This window comes from Eurytemora carolleeae, unplaced genomic scaffold (genome assembly GCF_000591075.1).
Source record: "Eurytemora carolleeae unplaced genomic scaffold, Eaff_2.0 scaffold106, whole genome shotgun sequence".
NCBI lineage: Eukaryota > Metazoa > Arthropoda > Copepoda > Calanoida > Temoridae > Eurytemora > Eurytemora carolleeae.
The window spans coordinates 86,447-98,734 of record NW_019396089.1 but is presented as its reverse complement, the minus strand read 5'-3'; the positions used below and the strand labels follow the sequence as shown (position 1 = coordinate 98,734).

The 12,288-nt window shown below is 30.5% G+C and overlaps 1 protein-coding gene across 1 annotated transcript in view; it reads right to left on the bottom strand.

Annotated features, from left to right (window-relative positions):
• The window catches only part of LOC111718377 (uncharacterized), a 79,762-nt gene extending 67,931 nt beyond the window's left edge, over positions 1–11,831 (bottom strand). The window contains exon 1 of the mRNA XM_023493950.1: positions 11,763–11,831. The gene's annotated coding sequence lies outside the window, so the exon portion shown is untranslated. The remainder of the gene's footprint in view (positions 1–11,762) is intronic.
• Between the last annotated feature and the right edge of the window lie 457 nt (positions 11,832–12,288).

Genomic DNA, 12,288 nt, shown 5'->3' with positions numbered 1-12,288 from the left:
TCTACACTCTACAAGCTAGAAATGTAAACAAATCAGAGAAAAATCGTAACAACGGATCGTACTGCACTATTCATCTCAAACCCGGTTAAATGTCAACAACAAAGAGAAAACAAAGAGGAGACGATAAGAGATAAGGAAAAAGAAGAAAAGAGAAAACAAAAGAGTAGAGAAGAGAAGAGAAGAAAAGAAAAGATAAGAAAAAAGAGAAGAAAAAATAGAAAAAAAAGAAAAGAAAAAATAGAAGAAAAAAAAGAAGCAAGAGAAGAGAAGAAAATATAAGAGAAAGAAGAAGAATAGATTGCGTGAAAGAGAGAGCTTGCATTTTATACACGTTTTATCATAAAAATATGTTTAAGAAAACTTTAAAATCAACTTTATTGTAAAATTGTTTGATATTTTTAAAAAAAATAGTTGTACTAAACATTTTTAACATTTAAAGATTTTTGATCATTTGGCATTTGATATTCTGATATTTTTGCCTCGTGATGATTAAGGACCCAGCAAAGCCTCGGAAATGTAATATTCCCTCCAATATTTATTGCAACACTATCGTCTCCCAAATAGTTAATTCACTGTCAATCTCTGAAAGGATTTCTGGATATTTTTTATTTTTTGTAAGAATCCTTATTTAATTATTTGTTCATTAAGAAAATTAATCTTTGCTTGTTCATTAGTTCGTAATTAAGCAATAATTAATGTAAATTATTTGCAGAACAGAATTAGGTAAGATGCACACAGGCCACAGTTAACAACTTAAAACCATTATATGCAAAATATGGAAATGAGTATGTTTAATATTAAATACGGAATGTGATATACAGGATTGTAATGTTTAAAATGGGATGTAATGTATAAAGATTTATTCCCGGAATTTACAAGACTGAAAATGATTCTAATCCTTTCATGAATATTTAAACTGTTTCCTCAAACTTTCCATGAATTGTTAAATCAAAATAATGACTTGAATAAAGATATATCTACGAAGATAAAGGGATTTACAGGAAAACCCCGGAAAGCAATACACCTTTTCATGAATATTTAAGACCGGGTCCGCTTTAACATGTCGCAACATCTTAACCATTAGGTTTTTCCCAACTAACTCATTCATACTGTTTGGTGCTGCTCATGTCAATCTTAGAACTAAAAAGAGCAAATTTCAATCTTCAGTTTAAACGAGTAATCATGGCTAAATCTTAATAACTATATACTGCATAAGGAGAAGGTCGTTTTAAAAACAATCGTTTTGAAGACGATCGTTTTATTAAACGAACTTTTTTTTTAAACGGTCGTTTTTGTCGTCGTTTTCATAACGAAACGATCATTCTTCATAAAAATGAAAACGTTAACATGCTTAGACGTGGCTTGGACAAATTCGGCTTTGTTTGCGGTAGGAGAATCACATTTACCGGTTTTTATCAATTGAAATTAAATTTGTTGTTTGGATTGTTTAAATTATTTAGCCTGTTCTGTTTTAGTCACATTTAAGTACGGAAACAGGAAACAGAAAACAGTCCTTTTACGGAAAATGGTGAAGTTTAAACGTTGTACTTTAACAAAATACAAAGCAAATAGTGTAGCGGTGTTTATTGCATGCATCTAAAAGTAAACCGAAAAGTAAGGTTGGCTAGTGTAAGGTTTCTAATACTTTAAAAATAAGTACTGAACAAGTAAATCTGTAAATTGTATTTTTGTTACAACAATTTTTCTTTCTTTTCAACAATGCAAAATAGATTTGTCAAGGAAAATTGTTAAATTCAATTAAACTGACACCATCAAGGAATTTTCTTTTTTCCAGGAAAAATTATCAGTTGGTGAAAATATTAAAATATAAATTTAGATTTATGAAAAAAGTAATACTCCAACTTTTCTTTTTACACACATGATTGTATAATACAACGGTCATGAACCATGCAGTGCAGTGGGTTAACAAAATTACTCATGGAGTTTCATGGAATATTTCTTAGCAATATACGTAATTAACAAATATCAATATTTTTAAAGTCCTTTCCACGAAAAGATTCGACAATTTTAACATAACTTTCAAGCTTTGGTAATTAATTGTCGCAGAATCAGTTTGTTGCCAAAAATGAAAATCCACAAATTAAAGCGAAAATAAAATATTAGTTTTTTATTGTTCTATACTTGAGCAATATTTGTTACCAAAATTAATATGATCTACAAATAATGGTAGATGCGTTGAACGATGTTAACGTATTTGAAAAAGCAGCCTACCCTCAGTCAGTATGGATAACAGGAGGACCTTCAGCTTTGCAAAGTAACCCTTTCTTAGCACCAGAGCTGCTTACTTCATGAAGACGACAAAAAGGTAAGGCTTTTTCACGAACAAGAAAGGTATGCACGACCATTCATCTCAAAATAAATTGTATTTGGTGTGTGTTTTGTAGGTGAACATTCTTAAGATAAAGAAAAAATGCGGCACAAAAAATATTTCTTCAGTAACATTATTTTAATAAAAATCAACATTTCTTTTAAATGTCAAATTTTATAATTGTATAAAAGTTTATTTTATATACAGTAAGTAGAGATATATTTTTGACTGGGTTAAACCATTAGAAAACATAAATAACTGGTTTTATGTCTTAATGGGCAAATGCCTCAAGCATGACACATTGAAGTTATTTTAATTTAGGCTTTTGGGCGCTTTGCTAAGTAATAATTTTGTCTTGACAGTAATATTTTTCACAGATTTTTCAAAGAAACTGAAAACTTGATGTGAGCTATATTTTTCTAATCACTCGGCTTTTAGGGTGCTTTGCGATCCGTTTTTAATAACAATTTTAGCTATTAATAGTTGATTTTTCAAACCACCATTTTTCCATCGTTGTCCAGGAAACCAAATTTTAGCAAATTTTTCTGATTAAATTGTTCCCTTTTTTCTAGGCAAATTATCAATTATTTCTGTACACGAACCTTTCCTGGGATTATGAGAGTTTCCACAAAAAAATAACCCAATCGGTTCAGCCGTGTTGACGTTTATGAATACAAACATCCTGACAGACCGTGTCAACGGAAATTTATAAGGGAAAAAAGCTAATATAAAAATAAAGATAAAAGTAGGAATAGTTTGTATGTAAAAAAAAATAAAATGATGAAGGAATTTTTAAATCTTTTGTTTATTTCCACAAAAGTCTGAATAAGCACATTTTAAAAATAATTTGTGAAGTTACAAAACTGGTTCACAATTGTACATGCAAGTTGCACGTGCTCTAGAAAACCGGTATTTTTAAGCACGTGTTTACACAGATTCGTGTAAGGAATACTCAACAATGTTGTTTTCCGCTAAAAATTATAATCCCAAATGATTTTCATCTTAGATATTTTGACAATAATAAGAAATTGAGTCATACAGGTTCAAATGGTTTTCAAAACGGGGAGGGGGGGTCCATCACGCGATGACTCCAAAATTAGAAATTGCATTGTCCCCTTTTAACATTAAAGAGCATCATACATATAGTACATATTAAATTTCACATAATTAACAATCTTGCCCCCTCCCAAGCGCCTCTCTGACACGGGGGATAATGTATTTGTTTGCCCCACTGCATAGATTTGATTTCCTCTGAATAATATGTTTTGCATACATCATAAGCACTCCTTGCTATAAGAATTATGTACATATCTAATACAGATATTTCCTATTATATATAAATAATGTAAAATAAAAAGAAAAAGGCTGAACTTGAATAGTATATTTGGTGGGAAAATTATTCTGAGAGTACTAGGATTAAGTAGAGAACTAGGATAGGTATGTGAAATGTCTTATTTAACCATGATGAATATATACAAGGTAATTTACACACAACGAATTATACTTCAGAGATGGCTGTGCACTGATTAGCGTAGACTGTTTCTGCTTATATTAACTATTAGAAAGTACCAGGTTTGAATAAAAGTCTAAATGTTTATGAATAATCCTAAATAATAAATTTTTGCGCTAAACTTCCAATTCACTGATAAAATGGAACATTGCTGGTCTATATTTACCTGAAAATTCACTGATAAAATGGAACATTGTTGGTCTATATTTACCTGAAAATTCACTGATAAAATGCAACAATGTTGGTCTATATTTACCTGAAAATTCATTGATAAAATGAAACAATGTTGGTCAATATTTACCTGAAAATTCACTGATAAAATGCAACAATGTTGGTCTATATTTTCCTGAAAGTGGGGTATGTAAGTTATGAAAGATCTAGGGGTATGTAAGTTATCTTATGTAAGTTATGAAAGATCTAGGGGTATGTAAGTTATCTTATGTAAGTTATGAAAGATCTAGGGGTATGTAAGTTATCTTTAAACCCTTCTTGTAGTGTAACACTTTTTTAGCAAGTATAGGGACGAGTTATTATAGATTTCTGCTTAAATAAAAGATGCTGTTGTAGACGACTACTTGAAATTTTTTTTGCACAGTCCCTTTAAATTCCGATAAAGAGTTAGATGAAAAATATTTGGAACTATAGTTATCTAGTCTCGCCTCTATTCAAAATATTCCTTTAAGTTCCTATGTAGAGTTAGATGAAAAATATAGGAAACTATGTATAGTCTCGCCTCTATTGAAAATATTCCTCTAAGTTCCTATGTAGAGTTTGATGAAAAATATAGGAAACTATGTATAGTCTCGCCTCTATTGAAAATATTCCTCTAAGTTCCTATGTAGAGTTTGATGAAAAATATAGGAAACTATGTATAGTCTCGCCTCTATTGAAAATATTCCTTTAAGTTCCTATGTAGAGTTTGATGAAAAATATAGGAAACTATGTATAGTCTCGCCTCTATTGAAAATATTCCTCTAAGTTCCTATGTAGAGTTTGATGAAAAATATAGGAAACTATGTATAGTCTCGCCTCTATTGAAAATATTCCTCTAAGTTCCTATGTAGAGTTTGATGAAAAATATAGGAAACTATGTATAGTCTCGCCTCTATTGAAAATATTCCTCTAAGTTCCTATGTAGAGTTTGATGAAAAATATAGGAAACTATGTATAGTCTCGCCTCTATTGAAAATATTCCTCTAAGTTCCTATGTAGAGTTTGATGAAAAATATAGGAAACTATGTATAGTCTCGCCTCTATTGAAAATATTCCTCTAAGTTCCTATGTAGAGTTAGATGAAAAATATAGGAAACTATGTATAGTCTCGCCTCTATTGAAAATATTCCTCTAAGTTCCTATGTAGAGTTAGATGAAAAATATAGGAAACTATGTATAGTCTCGCCTCTATTGAAAATATTCCTCTAAGTTCCTATGTAGAGTTAGATGAAAAATATAGGAAACTATGTATAGTCTCGCCTCTATTGAAAATATTCCTCTAAGTTCCTATGTAGAGTTTGATGAAAAATATAGGAAACTATGTATAGTCTCGCCTCTATTGAAAATATTCCTCTAAGGATTACATTATGTATTCTACATTAGACTCACATATTGCATATGTCCAACAAAATAATGGAATACTTTCTTAGCTTCACAGATGCAAGTAAATTTATAAAAAAAGAAATCTTGACCTGAAAATAATTTTTTTCACGCTTAAACTTGAATGTCTAAGTGTGATAAATGAATTGCACAAGAATAGATAAAATAGTAGTTTAACTAGCTATTTATAGTTCAACTACTTGTTGCTGTTCATTAAATCCGATCTCAGGATTCAGAATGAATGAACGCCCCCTTACCCTCACTGTCCCTCCCCCCTAGTTCAAGCTAAACTAAGTAAGTGGGGTAGGTCAAACAGGCCTGAGAATAGCCGGGTACTGTAAAAAGTCAGGCCGCACCATTAAAGTTGAACCCAGGCAAACATAGGGAACAGTCAGGCCGGTACATGCCGCTTGACACTAATTCCGGTACAAGGAGTTGGTCCGGTTCTAATTTAAATAGACCTTAGTCCAGTCTGACTTTGCTCTAATCCCTCATTCTCCTGCTTAAAGGGACTGTAGATGAAATTTTCCAAAACTTTCCATTTGAAGAGCATGGCTCGTCTGATAAAAGCTTTGTATGATGAAGAATGAATGTGAATTCCATGTTTTTAAATTAAAGATTGATAATTTTCAATTGTGGTTCCTCAATTGAATGGATTTGCATTTCAGACTCGGCATGGCACACTTTAGATAGAGGATCACTTACAATTAACTACAGAGTATGCAGTCCCTTCAAGACAAAATCAAATTACAAACGCTTAGATTTGGGTTCTGTTTGTTCAATTATAGTAATTTAACTTTATAAAAACTTTTCACTTAAAACTCCATTCATTTGATGTACTATACTTTTACCGAGTTAAAGATGTATATATAGTATATTTAGTATATAGTACATACTATATACTATATATATATACTAATTTGAGATTAGTGTGAATTTAGGCTGAAAGAAACGTAATTTCAAACTTAAACATTAAAGAAAGTTTCATTTTAATACTTTTCTGTGCTAATTTGTGCACTTCCCTCTCTGCTATGCAACCAGCATATTTTTTAACTTTAATAATTTATTTTAATTAAATTTTACAATATTTTCAAATTGTTGTATGATATTCAGCTGGATATATTTTGAGATTTCTATATTTCTTGCTCTTCATTTGTTCTTCTTGATCGTCCATTTTTCAATTATACTTCAGCTAATCTTGAAAATAAAAATAAATTTATTTTTGGATGTCCTTGCAGTTAGCCATATTGCAAGAAAAAACTTTTTCTGAACCCTGTATCATGGAACTATTCTCCTTGCATTGCTTTTATATTTTGCTTGAGTCAGCTTTTCTACACATTTTCCAGCATGTTTTATTTCTGGTAGGAATACATAGAGGGGGGGGGGGGATGTGAGTGTGACGTCTGCCATCCTGTATTCATTCCCTGTCGGTGAAAAAAATAGTGTAAAGCTCAAATCCCCTCCTAATTTTCCTGTTCAAAGTTTTCTTCTTCTTTCTTGTTAATCTTGCTTTAACACTGTAGGGCCTTTCCAAATAGTTCTTTTGACATCGAGTTCTGGAGCAGTTAGGAGAGAGATAAGGAGGTTTGTCGGAGGAAGGGTATAGGGGATTGCAACCAGCATATTTAAAAATTTCATTTAATTTAATTTATATGTTTATTTTATCGTTTTGCTGATACATCGCATTGTTCCCCATAAACTTTGATAGATTAAATTTTTATAGCTTAAAATAGTTTAGACTACTTGATAGATTGCATAGATTTAAAGATTACAAAATTAAAGTTTATGTGAGTGTTTTGCTTACTTGTCAGTCAGATTATGAAAAATGTATTTATGTATACTCTAATAATGTCCTATTCTATACATAGAATAAAGCTCTTCACTCACATATGTACATATAGAAGTTCGCTTTAGCTGGTCAAACAATTGGATCAAAATGACTGGATTTTTTAGGAAACCCATTGGTACCAAAAAATTATAAAAGTTTTAAAGTTCCGGGAGCAATGCCAAACACTTCAACTAAAATAGTTTAATACCACGAGCAGGTAAAGGGCGAGAGTAACTATGAATAAGAATGTAAACCCTGGGTCGGGTACTCCAGCTAGTATTATATTTATGTCTGTATTTCAGCTCCGGGTAAATAACTGAACTGCATCCGAGGGATTTAAGCTTTATACACTCAGCAATAAATAATAAAGAAATGTTTAAATATTGCACAACACAAAATCCTTTAAATATCATATTTTCTATCAAATTATTACATTTATAGATGTATAAGTTCTTTTTTAACCTTTCACCATTTTTCTTGTACTTTTAATTGTTGAATTGTTGATACCTTTCACTGCAAACTTGACAGAAGGAGATGGTCAAATTAATTCAACATCGATGGTAATACTTTGTGTAAATATAACTTTATACATTTCTCTTTAATAAAAAATATTTGTAAACTTTTCCTTTTTATTGATTAATTTACAAGATATTGAACAAGTTTTTAGAACTATTTTAGGATATAAAAATATATATTTTAGTATTTTTTTTTTGATTTAGGTAAAATTTTCTAGTTCGATCTCTATAAATGTTGATTGTAATTATGTAATACAATTTAGCCTGTTTTCTTTAATTTTATTGACTAACCTAAAATAAATTAAAATTCGTCAATGCTCAATGTTCTGAATGTTTTAGAAGAAGTGAAGGATTGAGTTTACTCTGATTTTACTATCAATGATATGGGATCTTTTCAACCCAATTTCTGAGAATTTAGATATTTAAAACTATAAATGCTGTTAGATAAAATAGTCTAAGTTTTAAATGTAAAATTTTTACATAATCAGGTTGCAAAGAAATAAGGATTAGAAAATTTGAGTTTGTGCCAAAGACTCCATTCCTTTACGTATGTTTTTGTCTATCTTTAGTAAAATATTCTAACGTAACATCTTGGGGATTTAGTTTATAATGCAGTTTCCCTAATTCCTGGTGGAATTAATGTGTTCAATTATGTTTTAAATATTTCTAAAAACAGGAATTCCGTTAATAATCGTGGTTTCTTAGTTTATTTAATAATTGATAGTATAATTCATGTCAACATTTTAATCCCAAAAAAGATCTCAGACCTCCTTGGAGCCTGGCGCTGTAACCAGGGCTGCTAGAGACATAAAAAATCAATTTATTTATACATAGATCATTTGCTTCAGAAAGCAATGATTAATATAGCGCACGAAGTTTTGGTGGAATGTTGTAGTTAGCGATATGAAGGAGGCCGGGATTTAAGATTTCATGTTGCTCATTTCGTTGCGAATTATTATATAGTCTTGATTCCCAATGAAATACATAAAATACTTTTCTATCAAGAAATAAAAAAGGAACTTCTTTATATTCTTCCATTCGATTCAAAGAAGATATTTGATATCTTGTCGTGGGAACAATCCACAGTACAGCTTTGAATCAAAATATTTTGAACAAAAAATAAAAAGTAATTTACTTTATAATATCAAGTGAAATGAATTTCTGTATTTAATAAAAAGTATTATCGGTATATTTTCAAGTTTTGAGTGAAATTAGTAAAACGTAAGTCGTAAACTCTCAAACAAATTAAGGACAAGTTATTATGCAAAAAAAAAACTAAATTAATTTCCTACATTTAAAAATTACGATCCCAATGCAAACACGATAAAAGCAGTTTTTAATTAGATTTTATTTAAACAGCTTTTCTTTTCAGGATATGGTTATGTGCGTTTACTTGTGTGTGATTAAAATTTCAACTTTATATGGAATACATCTATTTTTCTTAGCTTAATAACATTAGTAAAAATAATATTATATATTGAGATCTGTTAACGGAAGTTTTAAACTAATCAGATTTTAATTTAAAATATCATTTTTATGCTAAAATTTAACTTTCTAAAACGAATACTTATTAATTATAAAAATACTTAAAAACTTGAAAAAGAGGAGAAAGTGCTAGCCAGGATATTATTTTATTTCAAAAGTTTTTTTTCCATTATTGATGAAAGAAAGTTATGAACTTGAGGAACAATTATATATATCAGTCAGCTCTATGGTAAACCAAATATAAGACAATTAGGCCAGGAACAATATTATTAATGAAATCAAGAACTTCATATTTTGATTTTCGAAACAATAATAACAAATAAACAGCTTTTTTAAAAGGAGTCACCAGCAATATATGGTAGTTAAACTGAAAATGTAGTATTGTAGAGAAATTTTTTAGGAATCATTTAAGACCTATAGAGACGTTTTTACGGTGCATATTTGTTCAGCAAGAGCACTAATTCAATCTTTAAGATCCTCATAGATTGTTCATTTTTGAGGAATAATTTTGAGAATCGGGTTAAAAAAAGATATTTAATAACGACGACAAAAAAATAAGTAAAAATTTTACAGTAAACTAATTAGTTGTTTCGGAACATGTTGAGCAAATAAGATTAACTATTATCATCGTAAATAAGTAATCTTATTCCATTATGTACAATCAGTACAAATCAGCCTCACATCTAATGAAATACTATAAAAATAGAAAAATGAATCTTTCTATTCCAATAATTTAGAGCTTCGAAATGTAATTTATAATATGGGAGATTTGTAAACAAGAAATACATTTTTGATGTCTTATTAAATTTCTTTGGTAAAGATTTTCACTAACTATTTCTTGCGACATCTCTATCATTTGTCAATAGAATATCAAAATATTTTTAATACATTTCTGTAAAGTTTATTTTGTACTTAACGGATTTGTTTTCTATGTACCAAATTTTCTTTTTTCCGGCGTGACGTGCCTTTTAAAAAAATATATCATATTTTTTAATCTAAAACATTAACTCTGTAACCACAACAAATGTTGTGTGAAACTTAACGCTTATCCCATTTTTTACCCTGCATATTTGATATCATATTGAACAGTTTTAAGTTATTCCTTGGTATTCAGTCATAGCTTCCTAATGCTTAGAAAATGATGCGTCCTATGAAAGTAATATGAAGGAATAGAAATTTTATCAATTTATAGATATAATAAAACCATTCAACTAGACTCTACCAGATATATTTATTGATGTAGTAATCTTCAATATTTTTAGGAAACTGTCTTTTCATGTAATAAACAATTTTCATGAGCTTTTGGACAAGTGAAGTGCAGGGGGTCCCAATTTAAATCCTACCATCTCCGAGTTTTTTGCGTATTTTGTTTTTTTATGTTTTAATCTTGAAAATGTTTCTTTCCAATGCAAAGTTGTAACTATATAGAACAAGAAATTATTTTGATAAAAGATATAAGAAATTAGAAATTCAGGATGAACATGTTTGCAATTCCAATTATTTGTTAGAGACGGGTTAAGATTGTTTAGAATAGATTATGGATTGATTTAGGAGCACCAACCAATCGTAATTTATAAGGTCTCAAGCAATGAAGCAAAAATTGATAGGATTTTTGGCAATTACTTCTTTAAAACCAAAGCTTGCAACAAGTGCTTTATACTGCTAAAACAATCATGTAAAGGGCTACAGAAAAGCGTAAGTGAGTTATAGCGGTAAAATCAAAGCTCAAGGCGTTGTGACACTTCAAAGTCGACCCTGTCACACAAATTGATGAGAATCAATATACAGGCTGAATCTATGTGACCCTAAACACTAACCCCATTATTTTTTTATAATTGAGCCTCATAGAAAGTGAGGGAAATGTATCAAATACTGCAGGATGGTTGTTAAAATCGAAAATAAGAGAAAGTAAGTGGATTGAGCATAATTGTGAATTATCACTAAGGTCATTCATAATCATTTTAATGAATTTATATATTTACTGTAAACCTTAACAAACCCTGTGCTGTGTTACATAGAAAGGAATTAAACTAGTTGAGCAGCCAACTCAAGTTGACGTAGATGCATCATGGAAGATTAGGAAAATATGATGCAGCCAACTCAAGTTGATGTAGATGCATCATAGAAGATTAGGGAAATATGATGCAGCCAACTCAAGTAGATGTAGATGCATCATAGAAGATTAGGGAAATATGATGCAGCCAACTCAAGTTGATGTAGATGCAGCATAGAAGATTTTGAAAATATGATGCAGCCAACTCAAGCTGATGTAGATGCATCATAGAAGATTAGTCCCCCTAATATCCTTACATATATTACACCTTTCGCAGATCGAACCCTGGTTCTATAGTATGGGTTTTAATAATTTTCTTTCAAAAAACGTAGAATATGAAAAATTACATCAATGAATCAAAATTTGTTTATGGTTTCTTTTGAGGCGCCTTTTTCAGTTGTCAATTCCTGTTTGCTCTACAGTAAAAAAAATAGGCTAAGTTTAAATACCTTTTTATTTTTGTATTTCTCGGAACTCAAAGTCTAGGCCGGTATCGGAGGTTCAAGGGCCGAGGGTCGGATACAAACTAACACCTGGGAGACTAGAGTCCTCTGGTTCTCAGATCCATCGGAGAACCTGAAACCTGAAACCTCTCTCTCATCCCTCCTTTCAGCGCTGCTCCAGGTCCCGTCAACCCGTCCTTCTTCTCATCCATCATTTCTTCTCTCACTGCCCTCATCCGTCATCCATTCTACTGCTCCTCATAAACTCCAAACCATTGCCCATATTTTTTCCGCTATAATCCACCCCCCCCCCTCCCTGTAATCTCTTTCTATTAAAACCAAGTTCAGTAAAGTTTTTTTATTCCTGTAAACAAATATTTGTTAATTAAAACTTCTGTGAGGATGTGAACCCCCCGGAGGAAGGTTAAACAGGAGAGATACTTAAACTTGCACCTTTTAAATGACAAACCGATATTTAAACACTAGAATTTGATATTCAAAGTGAACACTTTTTATTTGAAGCGATTTAGTG